The 23,880-nt window shown below is 33.4% G+C and overlaps 1 pseudogene; it reads left to right on the top strand.

Moving 5' to 3' along the window:
• The first annotated feature begins 562 nt into the window (after nt 1-562).
• On the top strand, nt 563-1,159 carry LOC132673199 (GTPase NRas pseudogene; annotated as a pseudogene).
• The last annotated feature ends 22,721 nt before the right edge of the window (nt 1,160-23,880 follow it).

Here is a 23,880-nt window from a genome sequence, read left to right on the forward strand (position 1 = left end):
GTGTCATTTTGAGATCATGTAGATTAACCTGTATCTTGACTAAAAATAATATTTATTATTAAAATTTTTTCTGCTTTAGTTTGCTGGCATGATGAATGATATTGCATTCCTAATAACAAGCCATCCTTGCATTCCAGTTATAAATCTTTTATGGACTATGTTTATTTTTAAAATACTGGTAGATATCAATTCTTAATTACAATCTAATTTTATTTTGGATTGTGTACTAACATTAAAAAATGACCTTAAGGATTTGTTGTTGTTGTTGTTGTTGTTGTTATAAATATTATCTGCCTTTGACAGACATATAAATGTTCTGATTTCATAAAAGATGTTGCAAGCATTATATTCTTAGTTCTTTGCAACAACTTAAACAGAATTCAGATTAAAAACTTAAATAGAATTAGCAATACTGGTTGGTTTAAGTTTTAAAATGATTTGAACTTAATCCCTGGTGGTGGCTGGTGATGGCAGTTCTGGGGTCTCCAACATTTTCCCCAGTTGTGGTCCTAAATCCGTTGGAAGCAGAGGCTGTGAAACTTGAGGTTCTTGCTGGTGTGAAATGACTGAGTACAAACTGGTGGCAGTTGGAGCAGCTGGTGTTGGGAAAAGCACACTGACAACCCAGCTAATCCAGAACCACTTTGTAGATGAATGTGATTCCAACATAGAGGATTTTAACTGAAAACAGGTGGTTACAGATGGTAAAACCTGTGTTCTGGACATAATGGATGCAGCTAGTCAAGAAGAATACAGTGCCATGAGAGACCAATACATGAGGACAGGTGAAGGCTTCCTCTGTGTATGTGCCATCAATAATAGCAAATCATTTGCAGATATTAACCTCTACAGGGAACAGCTTAAGCAAGTAAAAAACTCAGATGAAACAAGTGTGATTTGCCAACAAGGACAGTCAACAAAAAACAAGCCCACAAATTGGCCAAGAGTTACGGGATTCCGTTCATTGAAACCTAAGCCAAGACCAGACAGGGTGTTGAATATGCCTTTTGCACACTGGTAAGATAAATATGCCGGTACCAAATGAAGAAACTCAACAGCAGTGATGATGGGACTCGAGTTTTTATGCGGTTCTTGTGTGTGGTATTGTAATGAATACTTTTAAAGTTGTAGCATCAGAAAAGAGCCACTGTCAAACTGCACTGACACCCTGGTCTTGACTTTCTTGCATAAGTATTCCTGTTGCTATCTTGAGTCTCACAGGAAGCTCCTACTACCTCCTCAGCTCTCAGTAGATCAGTACAATATTCTCTATTTGAGAAGCTCTCTAAATAACTACCTCCTCACTTGGTTGCCTGACCAGAGAAATGAATCTCTTGTTACTCCCCCCTATTTTTCCACCCTGGATTCTCCCCCAACACACATAAACAAACCTCCGCCATCCCAGGTTTTTCATCTGAAAAGTAATTCATGCTCTGAAACAGAGAACCAAACTGTAGACATGAAATGCTGTAAGAAACTATGTCTTGAGGTCTAACGTAGCAACTGCTGGTTGTTTTGTTTTTCATTTTATTGTTGAACATGGCACTGTGTTGGTTTTTGGAGAAATGTCATAAATTACTGTTTTGCTGAGAATATAGTTAAGTTGCCATTTGGTTTGTTTTTAATGTTATTGGCTATACTCTATATACCTGGCATCTGCTCTGCATTCATAAATACTACTACTACTGATAATAATAATTAATAATAATAATAATTTGTACTTAAATCTTTACCTTTTTACCTTCACTTTTGGGAGGTTTCCTTTGTCCATTTTCCAAATTTCTTCCACAGTGATTTTTGTTTCTTTGTTTAGGTTTGATTTCTTAATTTTTGTCAATCAATTTTTGCTGGCAAATCACATACTTCATTTAGACTGTCATATTCATTTATATAGAGTTGAATGAATATTCTCATTTAAAATTCCTTCTATGTTTTTCATTTTTAAATGTGGTAAAAATCATAATAAAGAAAACTAGATTAATACGACTTATTCATATAAGGGAAGAAATATTAAAAACATTATAAGCAAATGCAACTCGATAGTTGATGAAAGTATAATTTGTCATAAGATAAACAATTTGCTCCAATGAAGTCACATGGATTTATTGTTGAAGTTCAGTTTTTGACTTACTAGTTGTTGAATCTTATGTAATTTATTTAACTTCTCTGAGTCCCACAATTAAAAATACTGAGGAAAGAATGCCTGTAGTTAAATATTTTGTCAGAATCACTGAAATAGTCAATATAATTGACTAATAGAGCAATAACACAGAGTTAATGCTGAATAAATTTTATTTTCACTCAAGATAGAGTTTACTACTAGACAGAGTTTATATTAGAAATCCAAGGACAGTTCAATGTTTGAGTTTAAATAAGGAGTTGAGTGATCACCAAATGGATGATTATGTCAAAACCAATACCCCATCCTGATAACAACAAAAATTATATAAATGATACAGAAAACAATATTGAATTTATCTTTCATAATATGTTGCTAAAAGACTAGTGATATAAAAATAAGTCACATATTTTAAATCATTAAATTTTAATTAGATAAAATATTAATCAGGGTAAATTAATTAAATGTATCAATTAAATGAAATTAATTAGACTAAAATTAATTATTTAAAACTTTAATTAATTGATTAAATACTAAATGCAAATCAAAACCACAGTGAAATATCACTTACACCAGTCAGAATGGCTAGTATCAAAAAGGCAAGAGTTAACAAGTGTTGGTGAGAAAAGGGAACCCTCATGCACTGTTGATGAGAATGTAAATTGGTTCAACCATTTTGGAAAACAGTATGGGGATTCCTCAAAAATTTTTATTTTTTTATTTATTTATTTTTTTTAATTTATTTATTTATTTTTTTTTTATTTTTTAATATATGAAATTTACTGTCAAATTGGTTTCCATACAACACCCAGTGCTCATCCCAAAAGGTGCCCTCCTCAATACCCATCACCCACCCTGCCCTCCCTCCCACCCTGCCCTCCCTCCCACCCCCCATCAACCCTCAGTTTGTTCTCAGTTTTTAACAGTCTCTAATGCTTTGGCTCTCTCCCACTCTAACCTCTTTTTTTTTTTTTTTTTTCCTTCCCCTCCCCCATGGGTTTCTGTTATGTTTCTCAGGATCCACATAAGAGTGAAACCATATGGTATCTGTCTTTCTCTGTATGGCTTATTTCACTTAGCATCACACTCTCCAGTTCCATCCATGTTGCTACAAAAGGCCATATTTCATTTTTTCTCATTGCCACGTAGTATTCCATTGTGTATATAAACCACAATTTCTTTATCCATTCATCAGTTGATGGACATTTAGGCTCTTTCCATAATTTGGCTATTGTTGAGAGTGCCGCTATAAACATTGGGGTACAGGTGCCCCTATGCATCAGTACTCCTGTATCCCTTGGATAAATTCCTAGCAGTGCTATTGCTGGGTCATAGGGTAGGTCTATTTTTAATTTTCTGAGGAACCTCCACACTGCTTTCCAGAGTGGCTGCACCAATTTGCATTCCCACCAACAGTGCAAGAGGGTTCCTGTTTCTCCACATCCTCTCCAGCATCTATAGTCTCCTGATTTCTTCATTTTGGCCACTCTGACTGGCGTGAGGTGGTATCTGAGTGTGGTTTTGATTTGTATTTCCCTGATAAGGAGCGACGTTGAACATCTTTTCATGTGCCTGTTGGCCATCCGGATGTCTTCTTTAGAGAAGTGTCTATTCATGTTTTCTGCCCATTTCTTCACTGGGTTATTTGTTTTTCGGGTGTGGAGTTTGATGAGCTCTTTATAGATCCTCAAAAATTTTTAAATAGAGATACCATATGATCTAGAAATTCCACTGCTGGATATTTATCCAAATCCCAAAAACACACTTTGAAAAGATATTTGCACTTCTATGTTTATTGTAGCAATATTTACTATAGCCAAGATAGGGAGGCAACCCAAGTGTCCATTGATAGATGAATGAAAAAAGAAGATATATATATATATATATATATATATATATATCTCCAATATCTTCTTTTTAATATATATATATGTGTATATATATATGTATATATATATATATATATATATATGTATATATATATATATATATATATATATTACCGAGCCATAAAAAAGAATAAAATCTTGCCATTTGCAACAACATGGGTGTACCCTGAGGGTACTGTGCTAATTGAAATAAGTCAGACAGGGAAAGACTAATAAGGCCATGTGATTGCATTAATATGTGGAATCTAAAAAATGAAACAAATGAACAACAGCAGAAGAATTCTAAATACAGAGAACAACGGGTGGTTGCAAGAGGGGAGGTAAGGGTGGAGATTAGCAAATGGAGGGAATTACGAGGTACAAACTTCCAGTTATAAAAGGAAGAAGGCACAGAGATGAACAGTACACCATAGGGAATGTGGTTTATATTTGTAACAACATTGTATGGTGACAAATGGTGACTACACTTACCAGAATGAGCACTGAATAATGTACAGAATTTTCAAATAAATATTTTTTACACCTGAAACTAATATAATATTGCATGTCAATTATACTTCGATGAAAAAAGTTTGCTCAAAATTGAAAGAGTCCTGTTATTCTGTTCTGTTCTCTCATGGCTGCATGTTATGGCTGCTAAAAATAGGAAATCTGGATTTGCAATGCAAACTTCAGTTTTTTTTTAAATGCCCCAAGTTAACCAATGTATGACAAAAAATCACCCAGGTCAAGCAGTGCAATTGTCTGATGCAAGATGTAGACTGTAGTAGGACATGTGCTAGAAGTCAAGGACCAACAGAATTGCTTGTGAAACAGTAGTTTGTCATGTTTTATGTTTGGGAATTTTGCCTTATCCCTGACCAAAAAGCTAATACCAAAGAAAGCTGGACTATCTTATGATTTTGCCATGGCATATCTCTTAAAAATTTCATAAATGTACATGTACATGCATACACATTCATATGTATTTTACCAAATGCATACCCATGCTGCTGTTGAGACTGGGTCAGGGTAGGTGCAAATTCATATGGTCACTTGGGCCCTAGTATTTGATGCCTGATCCTTTGCCAAAGTTTTCCTCTCCTCCAGGTAAATTTCCCTACGTAGGGATTTGGTGGGTATTGTTAACCTTGCCTACCAGCTGGCTTTAATCAGGACTGTTAAATTATATGAGACATGATTCAATGTTCATCTCTGAAGGTAGAAATCTGGATTTCAGAAGCTTTGGTTCCAGAAAAACCTGGATTCATTAACTAGTTTTACTCACACTTTCCCAGAGAATTTTTTGTGCCATGCACTATACATATTTATGTGTGAGTAATGGAAGAAGAGGAATCACCAGACATGCATATATAAAAATGCTATTACTGGCTGAGTCATAATGACTTGTTTGTCATCAAATTTCCATTCTGATGACCTAGCTAAAACAAATAAAATATGTTCCAATGTGACTGGATGTCCCTAATGGCTAACATTTAAATAAAATTTCCCATCACTAGGACCTGTCTAAACACATTCACTCACACACACACACACACACACACACACACACACACACACACACTGATTTTAAATTACATCTTATTGTACTCTAAGCTCCATTGAGGACAACGATTTGCACATTGCTGCATTCTGACCTCTAACACAGTTTCTAGTACATTGTATATATTCAGTAAAAGTTTGTTAAATTAATAAATTAAATATGCTTAGGATAATAACAAAAATAATTCATAGATACATTCTAAAGCAGTGCCTACATAAAATTTTGTTGGAAAAAAGACTTGGCCATTCATTGATACATGGTCTATAGTCACTTTCTCATTATAACAGCAGGTTCCAGCACTTGCAACACAGACAGAATGGCCCTCAAAGCCTAATGAATCTACTATTGGGCCCTTTAAAGAAACCCATATCCCAGAGGCATACTCTTTAAATTTACATGAATAAACATAAATTAAATAAATATTGTTATTGACTACTATTTTTTCATTTCTAGCAGTACAGTAATACCAGACACGGATTAAAAACAAATAGAAAGATGCAGAACAAGATAAAATTATGGGAAGATATTATATTTATTTGAAAGGCAAAAATTAATTATAAAATAATTACAATTATAAAATAGTTTATTGATAGTGACCTAATTAATTTGAAATATGTTTTTGAGTTCATACTGTTCACCAGACTTTGTACTTGGTAGTACATATTTTTTTGAAGCTTATAAAAGATCACAATTTGTCTTTTTACCTTCTTTCCATCATCTTCTTTAGCCTACACAATTGCAACCACTCTTCAGGTACCTCTGATTGTATCCTTGTTCGGAGCATACACTTTACAACTAACCAGGTCATTTCCCTGCCTTTTGGTGATTACCCCTTTTACTTGGAATAAAACCCACCATCCTCACTGTGCTTTAAACAGTCTTTTACAATGTTGTCTCAGTCCAAGATTCTCTCAAAGTATATGTCCAGTGGTAAGGGCCATGGGCTCTAAACTCACCCAGTTTGTACTCAAATCTTGACTCCACCTCTAAACAAACTATATAAATTTGGACATGTTACTTGTTCCTTCTCTGTCTTCATTTCTTCATCTATAAAATGGGAATAGAAATTATGTAATCAGTTGTTGAAAATCAAATAAGATAATTTATGTAATGTGTAGAGAAAATTTCTTGAAACACAGTGAGCACTCGATAAATTAGTCTGTGATTAACGACAATTTCAAGTCTTCCTAATTCATATCCCCCACCCCAGGTTTGCTTCTGTAATACTGAACAAACCAAGCCTATGAACAGGATAGCTCTTTCCTTAAAATGCTCCCTTTGACATCCCCACTCCTGTCCTACTGTGGCTTGGCTATGTCCTACTTTGACTTCAGGTATCTGTCCAGCATTCTGAAGGATCTGATATGTAACTCTGTAAGTTAACGAGTTAGCCTGCCCCAGTTTCATGGTTGCTGGCAGAAGACATGAGATTCCTACATCAGAACAAAAGACTTTATTACTCATGGTAATAGAGGAAACAGTTTTAGTATTTGCTCCGGTTCTCTGAGCCCAATTCTCACAAGATGATGCAAAGAGGGTCGAATGACACATGCAATATGTAGATCACCTTACAGGACAGCAACCTTGAGCTTAGAGAAGCTGCCTTTTATAATGGTCAGTAAGCATGTCTGTCTTTGCTGCCAAAAGAGACTATATGTTCCAAGACTGTAAACAAATCTGCAGTTTGCTCTGGAATGAAACACTGTATCTCTATCTTCCAAGGCTATTTACTGTACAACATCAGTGAAAAGATAGTTGCGAAAAAAGGTAGTCACTGCCTCTACTAGCAAGAAGTTTAGAAATGCAAGAGAGCCAAGGAACAGTTGTGTTCTGACAGTCTCAATAGAACTATTCTGTTTTTCCTCAAGATAGTTATTGACCCGTGTTGACCATCAGCTACTTGAAGACAGATTCTCTATATTTTCCACCACTTATCCCAGTGTCTAGCATAGTCCCTTGCACATAGTAGGCATTCAAAAAATTTTTTGAGCAAATTAGAGAGTCTAGTGTAAATGACATTATTTTTATTCCTACCATTACTACCATAACCAGTAGAATAAAATTTAAAAATACATCTCATTCATATGAGCAACAACTTATAAATACTTCAGCATTGTGCATACTTCATGAAAAATGTGCACTAAGTATATATAGAAATCTACAAAATGACTTTAGTGAGATAAAGATTTTGGTATATAAAGCTACATGCATAAAGATAGAGCAGCACAGGCTCTGAATTGCAATGAGAAAACGTGTATTTTATTTGTATCTTTGCAACTTAAAAAGATACATGCTCTCAGATTAAAAGGGGAAATCTTCACAACTTTTTATGCATGTATTCAACAATAATTTATTGATGCCATTTTTAAATGAGTGTCAGGCCCTTTTCCAATAGGTATTGTCCCTATTAACCAACTCCCATTGTTAAGAGTATCTCCTTACAGCAAACTTGAAATTGATACAATAAAAGCAATTTTTATTTCTAAGCTTGGTGACCATATAGGAAAAATGTTTGTGTCTTCATAATAATGTATTTCTACATAATAATGTATATATTGTGTACTGTGTGATATAAGCTATCCTATATATTATATGAATAGTATCTTATTCACATAATTAAATACCATTTTACTCTTGAAAAGAAAGGGCAATCCAAAATATAAAAATTTGATATTTGTTCTCAAAGCTACCCAAACCAGATAGAAAGCTCAAAAATGGTACAAGTTTGAATTATCACAATAAAGGTAAGAGCTATACACACCATTTTTTCCCTCAGTATGGATAGAGCCTCCTGGGGGAAAAATGTGACTAATTAATTATTTTACACCACACAACTAAACGATAATGTTCGGTATTGGTGTAATAACCAGACCCCTGGACAAGACAGTCTCATTATCACTCCCAATAAAATAGCACTTCAGTATTCTGTAAGACTTCCATTACTGTCAAGGATCGTTGGGTGGTGTTTACAAATAGTTAACCAGCCTTCCTCACAGCTGTTCAAAATTGAGGGCTCATGAACACTTATGCAAGCAGAGTAAAATCTTATAAGCACAGATGAGCAGGAAGAGCGGTGGTACACCGAATGCATAACAAATAAGAATTTTAATTCATCTCATCATGAAAACAATAAGAGATGAGGAAAGAGAGGACAGAGGCCTTGGATGCCCAGAATTAGAGACTTAACTCGGATCAACAGTGCCTGTCAGACTTAATGAAGACTGTTTATAAACATAAATTTGGCATATTTTAGAGCCGAATGTAAGGAATAACTACTCAAGTGCTATTCTAGTTGCGTGGCTAATGTTCAGGGATATTTTTAATTTAATCATCACTTTGACAATGGGGAATCTAGGCCACAAGGCATTCAGATACTTGTATAATTAAAGTTTCTATGGGATACTTCCCCTGCCATGTTTTAGAAGATGTTTAATACTCTCCTAAGATTTGGTTACTCAATTTAAATTTGTATGTGAAATATACTGGCCCAAATCCTTAGGTAATGGTATGTTTCTATTTTAATCCATTGTAAAAAGAATGAAGTAGCAAAATCTCAATTATTATTTTGTGATTTTTTAAGACTAAGTCCAACTTCCTCACTTTAGAGAAAACAGGCATGTGGCAGTTCAGGTCTTCTGAAACTTAGTCTAGAGTTATTTCTACCATTCAACATTCTTTCAAAGTGAGGTCATTCTATAAGTGAGAATGTAACATTCTAGGAAATCAAATTTATCAACAGATACAGCATAAACAAACCCAATCTGCAGATGCTGCTTCTGAAAAGCAACGGACCTTGATATTTCTAAATTCTCAGTTTCTTTCCCTATTCTCATTTAATGGCGATGGCACATTCATACTGAGGAAGACTTAGCTAGATGAGATGGGATACTAAAATTTCATGTAGATCTTTGTTTTCAGACATGTGATTTAGAATTTAGTTTCTCTCTACCTAATAAGCAAACTTAGATTTGTTTCAAAATAAAAAATTGCATTTTTATATATCTTCTTAGTTAAGTGTACATTGATCAGTGGCTTCCAAAGTAGTGACATAAAATAATAATTTGTGAGAGTTTCAAGCAACTATATTTTCATTCAAATATGAGCTCTATTTTGCAGATTTTTTTCAGTAACTGCACTTATTTTCTGTAATCCCATTGATGGTAAAATGGTAAGAATTAATAGGATATTTTTATAATTAAATTTATTTAAATTTTATTAGCCAGCAAAAATTCAATGAACCTCTCTATGATCCTCAGGTAAGCCTTGCAGTGTATGTAAACTATATAATGATTTTCTACTTTGAAATCTTCTTTATAGTTTATGCTGATTGCAAAGTTAACTCTAACCTGTTTAATACACTGAATTGGTGTAGCACCAGCTGTAATACCTCACATGTGGTCACTATTTTAATACCTTAAGAGTCTGAGTTCATGAAAATATTATTTGTCTTTACATTTCCTACAAAGTTTAAATTTATAATACATCTTTTTAGAGTGCCTGGGTGGCTCAGTCGCTTGGGCGTCCAACTTCAGCTCAGGTCATCATCTCACAGCGCATGGGTTCAAGCCCCACGTTGGGCTCTGTGCTAACAGCTCAGAGCCTGGAGCCTGCTTTGGATTCTGTGTCTCCCTCTCTCTCTGCCCCTCCTCCTCTCTCTCTCTCTCTCTCTCTCTCAAAAATAAATAAAAACATTACAAAAATTTTTTAAAGAAATCTTTTTAACTGTTCATGCTTTTGCCTCACATATTCCTTGCTATTGTCCGGCAAAAAAATTCTGTTCCATACAGGCAAGTTGTTCTATTAACTCCTCACATTTAGATCATGCATTTGTCCAACAGATATTTATTGAAACAACATTGCTATGTATAACGTGACAACTATAGTAACAACTAAGTTATGAAAAATAACTTAGATATCAACTAAACAAATATAAAAATACTAGTACGTTAAGATAGCACGTTAAGTACAGTATACACAAGTTATTTAATGGACACTGTGGGAAATGCCTGAAATAATGTTAATGCCCAGTGAAAATATTAACCACATTAGAATCATAAATAAATATAAAAATGTAGTTAAATTAATGGCTTAATTGTTATTATTTATTTTTCTAAAGGTATAGCCTTTTCTTCTAACCCTTACTCCCATCTCTAGTTGCAGAGTTCTCAATGTATATAATGCTAACACTAATTCAAAGAAAACTGTGAAGTAGCTGTATAATTCCAGACAATGCAGACTTAGAATAAGGATTATTATAGCACTGCATAATGAAAAGGAATCAATTCTCCAGGAAGATATAACAATGCTAAATGTATATACACCTAACCACAGACCATCAAAATATATGAACCAAAAATAGAACTACAAGAAGAAATCTAAAAATCCACTAGTGTATTGGAGATTTCAATGCCTTTCTGTAAGTAATTGTTGGGCCAACCAAAAATTAATACACAAGCAGACAGAAAATCAGCAAAGTTATAGATTACCAGAGCAGCACTATTAATCAACTTGATCTAATTAATATTTATAGAATACTCCATCAAACAACAGCAAACTACATACTCTTTTGAAGCTCTCAGGAAACACTCACCAAGACAGAGTAAATTCTGGGCCATAGAACAGATCTTAACATATAAAGAGGAATAGAAATCATACAAAATTTGTTTTCATACAATAGAATCAAACTAGAAGTCAATAACAAAAAGATGTCTGGAAAATCCTCAAATACTAACCCAGTTCTCAATAACATATGGGTCAAAGAGAAAGCTCAAGAGAAATTTTATAAAAATATTTGAAGTAAATGTAAATAAAAGAACAACTTATACAAATTTGTGGGATATAGTAAAAGCAGTGTGGAGAGGGAAATTTATACATTAGACATATACATGAGAAAAAAGTAAGGATCTAAAATCAATACTGAAGCTTCCATCTTAGTAAAAAAGAGAAGTAAGTACAATGTATGTATGCCTAAGCCAACTAGAAGAAAAAATAATGAAGATTAGGGCAGAAATATGTGAAATTGAAAGAGAAAAATGATAGGGAAAATGAAATTAAAAGCTGAATATTTAAAAATATCAATAAAATTGATAAGGTCTTAGCTTGATTAACCAACAAAGAGTGACAAATAAAAACTATGTGCATAGAAAATGAGAAAAAAAATCACTACTGATCCCGTGTACATTAAAAGTATAATGAGGGAATACTATGAACTATATGTTCACAAATTTGATAATTTAGGTGAAACAGATAAATTCCTTGAAAGACACAAAATATAAAATTCACACAAGAATATAATCCAATTAACCTATGTCTACTACATAAATTAAATCAATAATTAGTAACCTTCCAAAAAAGAAAGCACCAGGTCCAGAAGATTTCACAGGGGAATTCTACCACACATTTATGGAATAAATAATATCATTTTTTTCACAATTTCTTCCAGAAAACAGAAGCTATAGAGAAGCTTTCCATACTTATTCTGAATCCTGCATTATTCTAATACTAAAGCCGGCAAAAACATTATAAGAAAATAAAACTACACAATAATATCTCATGAACATAGACATAACAATTTTCAACAAAATATTAGTAAATAGAAGCCAATAAAGAACTACACACAAGAAATGAGGATTCATTCCAGGTATTCAATGCTGGTGCAGTATTTAAAAATCAAGCAATAGGAGGGGCATCTGGGTGGCTCAGCTGGTTCAACATCTGACTCTTGGTTTTGGCTCAGGTCATGATCTCAAGGTTCATGGGTTCAAGCCCTGTGTCAGGCTCCATGCTGTCAGTGCTTGGGATTCTCTCTTTCTCTCCCTCTCTCTGCCCCTTCCCCACTTGTTGTCTCTCTCTCTTACAATAAATAAATAAACTTAAAAAAAGTTAATCAATAGAAAAAAGAAGAAAAATCCTATGTTCTATCCATTTTGGCAGGAAAAGTTGTGAAAATACAGCACCCATTCATAATAAAAACTCTCAATAAACCAGGACTAGAGAGGACTTCCTCAGCTTGATAAAGAACATCTACAAAAAAAAAAAACAAAAAACAAAAAACAAAAAAACTAAAGCCAATATCCTACTTAATATAAAAATCTGGATTTGTTTTTACTTAAGATTGGACATAGCAAGGATGTTTTCTCTCACTACTCCTATTCAACATGGTATTGGAAGTCCTAGCTTTTGTGGTGAGACATGAACAGAAAGTGAAAGGCAAGAGACTTGAGAAGAAAAAAAGAACTGTCTTTATGTTCAGATAACATGATTGTCCATGTAGAAACCCCCCAAAAAATCTGAAAATAAATTCCTGGAATTAATAAGCAAGTATAATGAGGTAACAGAATACAAGTTGATAAGCAGAAGACAATTTATTTTGTGTATAGGAGAAATGAACAATTGGAATTTGAATTTTTTTAAAAAAGCACCACTTACAACAGTACCAAAAATATGAAATCATTCAGTATAATAAAATATGTACATATTTATATCCATCAAAATATAAAACACTAATCATAGAAATTTTGAAATATACAGACAAATGGGGAGATACTAGCCTTTCCTTAGATATTATACTTTCCAATTCGTTTTTCTAAGGAAAATGTAATACTAGATTTTATAGGGCTAGGACTACAAATGAATTGGGGAATGATCCCAACACCTTATGAGTAGATAATTCCTTGAAGAACAGTTCTACATTTAGTGGGTGCTCTAGGCTAAGAGAAAGAAAGAAAGAAAGAAAGAAAGAAAGAAAGAAAGAAAGAAAGAGAGAGAGAAAGAAAGAGAAAGAAAGAGAGAAAGAAAGAAAGAGAGAGAAAGAAAGAAAGAGAGAGAAAGAAAAAGAAAAGAATAGTGGTGATGGTTGTACAATTTTGTGCATATAGTAGGAAGCACTTATAAAAAGTCAACATCAGATACTTGGAGAATAGACTTATCTACATGAATATTAGGATAGAGGCACTGCTATATATTTTTTTCTGCTTTTTTTAAGTTTTCATTTTAATTCCAATTACTTAATATACAGTGTTATGTTAGTTTCAAGTGTACATTGTTTTTCTTAATTTTTCTCATGATATATGTTTGAATATTTAAATTTTAATTCCAATTATTTACTCCAAGGACTTATTTTTTAGTTTATAGAGTGAGCTACTCTTTGTAGAAAAAAATTGGGAGATATTTCATGTTTCATGAATTAAAACTTTCAGTATTGCTAAGATGTTAATTACTCTCACCTTGAGCTATGGATTCAATACAATGCTAATCAAAATCTCAGCATGTATTTTGTAGATACTGACAAACTGATACTAAAAAGTTATGTGGAAATCAGAGGACATACAATAGCCAACACAACACTAAACAAGAACAAAGTTGGGGAATTATTGTCACCCAATTTCAAGAATCGCTATTAACCTATAATGGTTAAGGCAACGTGGCATTGGTGAAAGAAGAGCCACACGGATCAATGGAACAGAAAACAGGACCCAGATACAGCCCATACAAAGGTAACCAACTGAATTTTGACAAAGGTGCAAAGGCAATTCAATGAAGAGAGAATAGTTTTTTCAATAAGTGGTTCTGGAACAATTAGTCATACAAATACAAAACAAACTAACAAACAAACCCTAGACACAGATCTTACACATATCAAAAATAAAAACTAAATGAATCACAGACCTAAATGTAAAATGGAAATTATAAACCTTATGGAATAAACCAGAGTAGAAAGTCTAGGTGACCTAGGTTTTTGTGATGAGTTTTTAGATACTCATTACCAAAGCATGACCCATGAAAAGAACATTACAGGTTTGACTTTATTAAAGTAAAAAGCTTCTTCCCTGAAAAAGACGCTATTAAGAAAATGCAGAGACAAGCCACAGAGTGGGAGGAAATATTTGAAAACATATATTTAATAAAGACTTGTATCTAAAAACATACAAAGAACTCTTAAAAATCAGCAAAAGGAAAACAAACCACCCAGTTCAGAAATGAGCAGATTTGAACATACACCTCACCAAAGAAGATATCCAGATGGCAAATAGGCATATAAAAGGAGCCTCAACTTCATTTGTCATTGGGAAGAAAGGGTGGAATATATGAGGCACAGAATATTTTTATGGTGGTCAAACTATTCTGTATGATACTATATAATGGTGAATATAAAACATTAAGCATGTGTCGAAACTCACAGAACTTTATTACATAAAACCTACAACTTAATGTATGCAAATTAAAAAAAAAAAAAACTAAGAAGTTGAAGAATTCCAAGATGGAATGCATACTGTGACAAAAAAAAATCTAAATGTATTACAACTGTGTGAAATAACCTCACTCAATGGGGTGGGGGAATAAATTGCTGACCTAAACAATTTTAGAAATGAGTTCAGTCTGTAAGACTAAAGTCAAAAAAAATATATAATCTAGTTGATAAAATTGTTTCATACAGGGGTTTGAGCTAACAATTCTGAAGCCACTATACATGTACGCTAGAATTTGACAAGCAAGTAAGTGAATGGAGGAAGGTGGGCGCTAAGTTCCTCACTGTTCGAATGAGGTTTCAAATAAGCAAAGGGAAAGGCCAGAATAATCCATATGGTAATGAATTAGACGGAAATATCAGTATAAATTCATGTTTAGCTTGATATATATATATAGATATACATGAAAATATTTATAGACATGTGTATGTACATGAGGTAATATGCACACATATATTTCTAGCTCTTGCAGCTGAGAGAGCCTGGAAGCAACAATACCTCATTAATAGCAACTACACCAAGTACTCTGCTCTTGGTTTCTAATACCATTATCAATCAAAGGAACCAGGGATCCTTGGAGAAAGAGCTCACTCTAGGACTGGAACAGAAAATTTACAAGATGAACATTTTGTACTGCATGGAAACAAGGAAATGCTAACACACGATAACACATGCAAACACACACACACACACACACACACACACACACACACACACACACAGAGTTATGTTAAAGGGACATAAAAGCCAAGTAAAAGTGCTCCCAATGATCAAAAGGAGAAAAATTTAACCACCAAAATAAAGTAGTGTTGGATTATAACTCAAAGCATAAAATAAACACCAATGAGTACTCTTTGGGACTGAGTATGTGTCTTCCCAAAATTCATATGTTGAAGCCTTGCCTCTCAATGTTATGATGTTTGGAAATAGGGATTGGGGAGATAACTAGCACTAGATGAGGTCATAAAGGTGGGGCCCTCGGAAGATGGGATTAGTGTTTTTATAAGAAGAGACATCAGAGAGCTCTACCCCTGTGTCCACCCAAAGAAGAGGTCATGTGAGCACACAGCAAGAAGGTGGTCACCTAAAGCCAAGAGAAGAGCTCTTAGAATGAAACCTACATTGCCAACATCTTGATTAATATTAATCATATTAATTAAATATATTATATAAAGAAACACATATAAATAAACATATTAATTCAATACATGGCTGAAAAAATAAATGAATAAAAAAATTAGACAAATCTTCCCCACATAAAAATTAAAAATATGTATGTAAATACTCCCCCTCAAAGAAGTAAAGCATATTTCCCTACTCCTTAAATGTAAATTCTGTATAGTGACTTCCTTATAAAGTATAAGACAGGGAAAAATTGTTCCCTTATAGGAGAAATATGACAAACATCACCTTAGCCAGATGATCAAGATTAACATCAATAGTGATGAGTCATATTGATAGTATCTATCCTTGATATGATGTGATGAGAATAACACTTTACCTCTGTGGTCCTCCTCCCCAAAGCCCATAACCTCAATCTAATCATGAGAAAAATGTCAGAGAAATCCTAATTGAAGAGCATTCTACAAAATACCTGACTAGTACTTCTCAAAACTGTCAAAATCTTCAAAAATAAGAAAAGCCTGAGAAACTGTCACAGTAAAAGAGCCTAAGGAGACATGACAACTAAATGTAATATGATGATATCCTACATGGAGTCCTAGAACAGTAAATGGATATTAGGTAAAAACTATGAATATCTTAATAAAATGTGGACTTTAGTTAATAATAATATATTGATACTGGTTCACTAATTGTGAAAATAAACTATACTAACGTAAGATACTAATAATGTAAATCTAAAACTATACTAAATTTAAAAAGTTTATTTAGGGGTGCCTGAGTGGCTCAGTTGGTTCAGCAACCAAGTCTTGATTTCAGCTCAGGTCATGAATTCACAGTTCATGGGTTCAAGCCTGGTGTTGCGCCCTGAGCTGACAGCATGGAGCCTGCTGGGGATTCTCTGTCTCCCTCTCTCTGACCCTCCCCTGCTCGCTCTCTCTCTCTCTCTCTCTCTCTCAAAAATAAATAAATAAACATTAAAAATTTTTATTTAAAAATAATTTGGTAACATTGTCAATAGTCTGAGACTTCCCATTTATTCCTGTATCCTCTCTGTGATAAGAGTATACTTCTTGAACCACTGACGTTATAACTTGCTTTGGCTAATCAGACGTGAGGGAAAGTAGTTGGGGACCCTATGACAAAACTCCTACAGGAAGCATCTATTGTTATGTATTTATCTTGCATGAAAATATCAATGTCCCAAATAGAGACTCTTCTTTCAGCCTGGGTCCCAGAATGAATATATCTCATAGAACCGAGCTATAACTGACTCAATCTATATGTATCACTTGATGAGAATGAGAGATAGGCCTTAGTTGTAATAAGCTACTAAGATTCTCTCATGCTTAGTATAACCTAGCAAAGATGACCAATTAAGAAACCTGAACTTGTGAACAGTGTTCTGCTGAAACAAGCACACCAATATATGTGTCACTGGGTTTGGACTGGGAAGATGGTGAGAAAGTATTTACCGTTGATTAGACAGATGGCAACCCACTGTGCATGTGCACAGGTGAAACGTTACATAACCATTGCCTCTCATAACTTAGAGGATAGGTAATGTACTGGATGAGTTTTGTGGGTGAATAAGTTGGAAAACAGAAAGCTGCACATGTGCTATTGGCTGCATGTGATAAGGTACTTTAAGAAAGAGAGGAACTCAAAAATAATTGGCCAATTTACCAACAGGGATGAATGATGTAATTTTTTCTTAATTTCTCTCAGTAAAATATAATATTAGGAGATTTTAATGACAGAAGCCAATTAAAACTCAGCCTCATGGCAAAGACTAATTTGGGGGGAGCTAAAACCTGTTGCTAAAACTCAGAAGTCATTAATGTGGCACTCAGTAAATCCCTCCACTTGGGTTAAATGTCTCAAGAAAAAAAGAGTGAGACTTTCCCATGGAATCCTGGCAAGTTTAAACTACTGGCAGTTAAATCTAGAGAGAAGGGCATCTTACAAGGAAGGGAAAAATAGTATATCCATAGACACTGGAAACTGTAATCAAATAGTTAAAAATCTTAGTATGTTTTTGAAACAGTTGTGCCAGCACCCTAAATTAAATACTTTCCTTTGAGACTTGAGATTACCTTTGTGTACTTGTGTTGCCAGAGTTAGTAAATAAAAATATGAGATGCCTAGTTAAATTTGAATTTAGATAAAAAATATTTTTTAGTATAACCATGTCCTCTACAATATTTGCAACATACTTATATTAAGATATTTGTGGTTTATCAAAATTCAAATTTAACCAAGAGTCTATATTTTATCTGTTAACCCTATTTGGGGATCAAAACTTCTATAGGCATAAAACAGACTGAAAAAATTTCTGAGCTCTCAAGGAGGGAATATTCTTTAATATCTTCTTTAGATGTAGCCAAGGAATAAAATGAAATACTGTCCTTGCACAGCCATCCAAGACCCATCACAAATAAATGACTGAGGAGCTATTCCCAGGAAATAACACCCCATCAAGAAATGTCCTAATTCCCTCTTGCTATGTGATCTACACTAGCAGTGAGAGGATGGATTCACCCCATTGAGGCAAGTTTGCAATGTGACTGACTTTGACCAGTGACATGTGATTGCAAGCAACTTGTGACATTGATAAGCAGCAACCTAAAGCATATCACTGGATGTGGAATTGCTCGTTTCCCTCTGCCACAAGATCAGCAACATTCCAGCAAGGAGCCTCTCCTTTAGCCTGGATTCCATGACGAAGGAAACACATGGAGCTAACATGGAATATAAACAACAAACTAATATTTTGGGGGAGAAAGAAGCAAGTCACTAGATTTTGGTTTTAGGGTTAATCTAACACAGGTACAAATGCATTCTGGGAAAGCATTCATTCATCTTCTTTCCTTCCTTCCTTCTTTTCTTCCTTTCTTCCTTTTTCTCTCTTTAATCCTCCCTCCATCTTCCTTTCTCTCTCTCTCCCTTTTTTTCCTTCCTTCCTTCCTTCCTTCCCCCTTCCTTCCTTCCTTTTTCTTTCTTTCTTTCTTTCTTTCTTTCTTTCTTTCTTTCTTTCTTTCTTTCTTCTTTCTTTCTTTCTTTCTTTCTTTCTTTCATCTTTCTTTCTTTCTTTCTTTCTTTCTTTCTTTCTTTCTTTCTTTCTTTCTCCTTCCTTCCAGTCACAATGGACCTGTAGTTTATTACAGCTATAACAGTTAAATGGTTAATTAAACCCATATTAAATGGTTTGTCCAAGATCATAGAGTAAGACAAAACTCAGATTCAGTTATTTATTTGGCTCTTAATGTGGGCTTGTTGCTGGTCAAGGCTCTACATATAAGAAAGTAAAATAGTCCCTGACTTCAAAAAACTAATCACTTTACTAGGAAGATAAGTTTTATGTGTATGTGTGCATGCACACACAAACACACATAAACATACACACTCTCCATGTTGCCTGAGTTATTGCCCTCACATGGTTCATTACCCACCCCACTCCCTCAAGTGGCTGTGTCTGCTGTCGCTCATGCAAGCATGTCTTGGATGTCTCTTCTTTCACACTTAAACATCATCAGTATATTTTCTTTCTTCCCAAAAGAAGCTCTGCCACCTGTTTTATAGTAACCTATTTGTCATTTCTAATACAAAATAATGTGCCATGTTACAGTTTTATAAATGTAACTTGGGCCTGATATTACTAAGACTTTTGGCAAGATGCATCAATTTATCAAATAAAAGTGCAACAAAAAATAAAGTTTGTTCTAATCAAATCATTTTAGTTGTAAAAAAAAAAAAAACAAATAAACATCCCTTGCAACAACACATTCCAATGAAAAGAAATGGGAAGTTTTTTAAAGGATTGAGAAAAAGTGGACTCATGGAAACTAACACATCGTCAAACAGCTACATTAGCCACATGTCTTTCTGATCCAGAAGGTCTTCTGTTTCTGAGCAGCCATTCCTTTTTTTTTTTTCCTTTCTTTCCTTTTCTTTTTTTTTCTTTTTTTTTTTTTTTTTTTTTTTTTTGGTCTGCAGTTGAGATTTTTCCTTCCTACTCATTGTTGATTCATAATTTTGGAGGTGGTATAAATTTGCTATAATGCTGGTTCTAGCAAAAAAAAAGCATAACTTGTTTAATCCAGAGCTCTCTGTCTTCTGACTAGTTTCTGTGACTCTTATTTCAGATGACTGAGGGGGAAACTGATTGACTACTGATTAGAGTCCCTTAAATGTGATATCCACTCCATTCTATTACCTATAGCCATGGAAGTGGGGTCATCTTATACGTTGGATATCTCTTCTAAGAATTAAAAGAGACAAGGTATGTTAGTAGAAAATAGGTACGGCAGGCAAATTAAACTGACATATCCAACACAAAGACATGGCTTCTAAAAGCAAAACACACATACACATGCATACATCAGGAGACAAAGTGACAAATAGATCATATTTTGGCTTTATTCTGCTTAACATACATTCTAATATTGTTTTTTTTATTAATTTAAATTTCACATGAGAGTCACTTGTTGAAATTTAGGAGGTAGTTGATGCAATTAAAGGCATTTTACTTATTACCTTTGATTTGATCTGTTGGTGATTTGAAAATTCTTAATTTCTGCGTGAATTATGAGATAATTTTACTGCTTGAGTTTATCTATTTCTGTATAATTAGGATATAGGAATTTAGTTTATATATTTTCTGTTTAATTGAGTTAACAATGTCTGCTGAAAATACAATACTATTAGGTGATTTGAAGGAAAATCTATAATTAACTTTCTTATTAGGACTGATTGGGTAAGAGTGACTTTTATCAGAGGCCTCTTGTCTTCTGAATTTCAGAATGAAATACTATCAATGAATTTTAAAAATGCACTGAAAAGAGTCTGCATTCATTGACAAAACCCCAAGGGTCTAATGAATACATTTAAATTAATGGTGAGCTTAAAAAGATAAAATTTATATGTATAACATTTTAAGAAATATTTTGCTTGTGAATAATGTGCATTTAAGAATAGGAATGCTGGAGCGCCTGGGTGGCTTAGTTGCTTAAATGTCCAACTAAGAATTTTTAGGAAAAATTCTCAATTATTATAAAATTACCAGCAGATCAAAATGCTAGAGATAGGACAAACAAGTTTATGAGAAACTTGAAAATAATGATGTTCTCCTAAAGAAAAACTATTTTTGAGGACTTTGTTTTTCCTTTTTCTTTCTTATAAATCTCCAAGGTTTCCATTGAAATTTATATCATGTCAGGGGTGAAAAACAAAATGGAATAGCTATTTTTTCCACCTCATAACTTTCATGAGTAAAACATTCATCTTTCCTGCTAAAGAAAGGGAAGAAAAAAGACACTACCTTCATAATAATTCTTAACTTTTTCTTCATGGTACTTTGCATCAGAGAAGACAATAGATGGACTCTAATAGAAAAGATTAAGATAAGGGTTTCAAATATTTTGATATGTGATGAGAATAATCATTTATTCAAGTTTTATCACCCAACCCTAGGTAAACACAAAATATTTCAAGGCATAGTGCTGAGTTTGCTAAGTTTTCATTCTTGTTCCAAATGAATGGAAATCATAGAAAACATTTACAATATTGTCTCTTCGTCATAGATCTGTAGATAAAGCATACCAGAAAATATTTGTAGTTGGATGTTGTAATAGTAGACTACTGTAAATAAGCAAATAAATAACACTATTTAAATGGCAAAAATATTCTATGAGCCAATTGGTTTGAGTCACTTAAATACCTTACACTGTGCCTGCTTCTTGGTAATTATACCAATTAGATTGGAGAATCATTTATCAGGGTGCCAATTAAGTGAATTCTACACTTCCTGGGACTTTAAAAAAAGTCTAAATTAGACATACTAACAACTCCTATGTTTATGGGTACTTTAGTTGACTCTTGATCATGTAACATGGCGATAATGTAACCAGTGTTTCTTCTTACTCCATTTACTAAGGATATAGTTAGTTAGTTGGGGCATACTTTATTCATTCAGTTCACTCTGCTGTTCGAATATCAAAGTAAAAAACTTTAACCAAAAAATATTGGCTTGGAATCTTACTATTAATTTTATTTAAAAACTTATTTCAATGAACATTTTCCTTTTATCTGAAACTTGAATTTAAAGGTTAATTAATTTAATGATTCCTGGGTTAGTAGACATGTAATTATTGTTGATTGCAAATGTGTGATTTTTTTTTTAGTGACACATTTTTCAGAAGATGCAGAAGACTGAGTTAAGAATTAACTAACATTCAATAACAATAGAAAGGAACTTTTAAAATACTTATAATAAAAGTATTGCTAAAGTCCTTTTAGCCAATAAAGACTCTATACTATTTTTTAAATTATGAAAATTAAAGAACATTTCTAAAGTCTTTTCTACCATTTAATAGAGAAGGGAGATGTTACCCTATGAGTGGTTCTCTCCAATCAACCATTCAATATTAGGCAGGGTACAGCAAAAAATGTGGTAGGGTGCCTGGCCTTTAACAACTCACTTCTCCATTTATTTTTTAGAACATTTATAACATTTTAATTATATAATAATAAAAACATGAGAGATAAACAGTTCTGAGACAGAACTGTTTTTTGCTAAAATATCTCCAATCTATTTTTCTGTGGCTAGTATCCATATACATAAATGTTTTCAGTAAGTCATATGAAATGTTAATGGTGGTCAAAGAAATCCTAAAAATTGTTTTAAGTGAAATATTTGTTGTGATGCTAAGTAACCAATTAAATGATTATCTTGTACATCAACTAGCTCTTTTTACAATCATGTAGATCAACACTATGAATGTCAATGTAGTAGGTTTTTTTGAGAGCATTATATTGTTAAAATGTATTCAGATAGTGTAGAGGAGTTCTTATACATTTGTTCAATAAATAAGACAGTATTCACAGGTTGGGGAGAAGTGAGAAGAAGAATTAAAATCTTGACTGAATTTGCAGAAGCATAAATGATGAGCAGGTAAGACAGATACCCTTTGAGTAGTAAGTGTTACATTAACTGAAAAATCATGTTTTATAAACCTTGTTGAAAGATCATGCTTCATAACTGATGGAATATCACAAAAAATAACTGTGGCACAGAGCCAGAATAATCAAATAAATAATTTCATATCTTGAAGTTAAGGTGTCAATAAACCAAGTCTAAATTATATATAAGCAAATTAGTTTACTTGCAAAAGTCAGAGATAACCTATGATTCTTAATTACAGTCCTTGTAACATTTATTTTTATATATTTACTCTTATGAGTTGTGCCAACAAGAAAACACTTTGAAATTAATATACCTAATATCCATAAAGAAAGAAGACTTAGTTAGTATTTGCATAAAGAAAGAAGACTTAGTTAGTATTTGATCAATTTAATGCAATGTAACATACACTTGAGGATCTACTATGTGTGAAATATATCCTGAGGACTTTAGGAAGTTAAATATGAACATAAAATACTTCCTACTCATGCAGTTTAAAACCCAAGAACTAGGATAGAAAAAGTTCACAGGTGAATGATTTATATTATAGAATGAGTATCACAGTACAAAACAGTTCAAGAGTTTACCAAATGCAACAATCATCTTAGGTTGTTAGAAGTAATCAAGAAAAATGCCCAAAGGAAGTGGGTCTCTGCTTATTCATCCATTTGTTCATAGCCAAGAGTAATTTGGAACATGATGAGAAATGCCTATGGTCCAGAATTGTCAAAGTGTAGTGCAAGTGGAGATAGATAGAAATGGGAAATAAGAAACGAAAGATTGAAGCTAACTTGGAGAACTCTGAAACCATGTTGAGAAGCACTAGCCAGAAAAAGCGACATTTCTTCTTCCACCATGGAATAGATTACAGTACATAGTTCTATGAGAGCAGACAATTCTTATGTTGAGAGAGGATATAGAAAACATGATGCAGTCTTTAAGGATTGATTTAATCATCAGTCACTCACTGAAGACCAATAATATGTCAGTTCTGTTGT

Source organism: Panthera onca, chromosome C1 (genome assembly GCF_046562875.1).
Source record: "Panthera onca isolate mPanOnc1 chromosome C1, mPanOnc1 haplotype 2, whole genome shotgun sequence".
NCBI classification, from domain to species: domain Eukaryota; kingdom Metazoa; phylum Chordata; class Mammalia; order Carnivora; family Felidae; genus Panthera; species Panthera onca.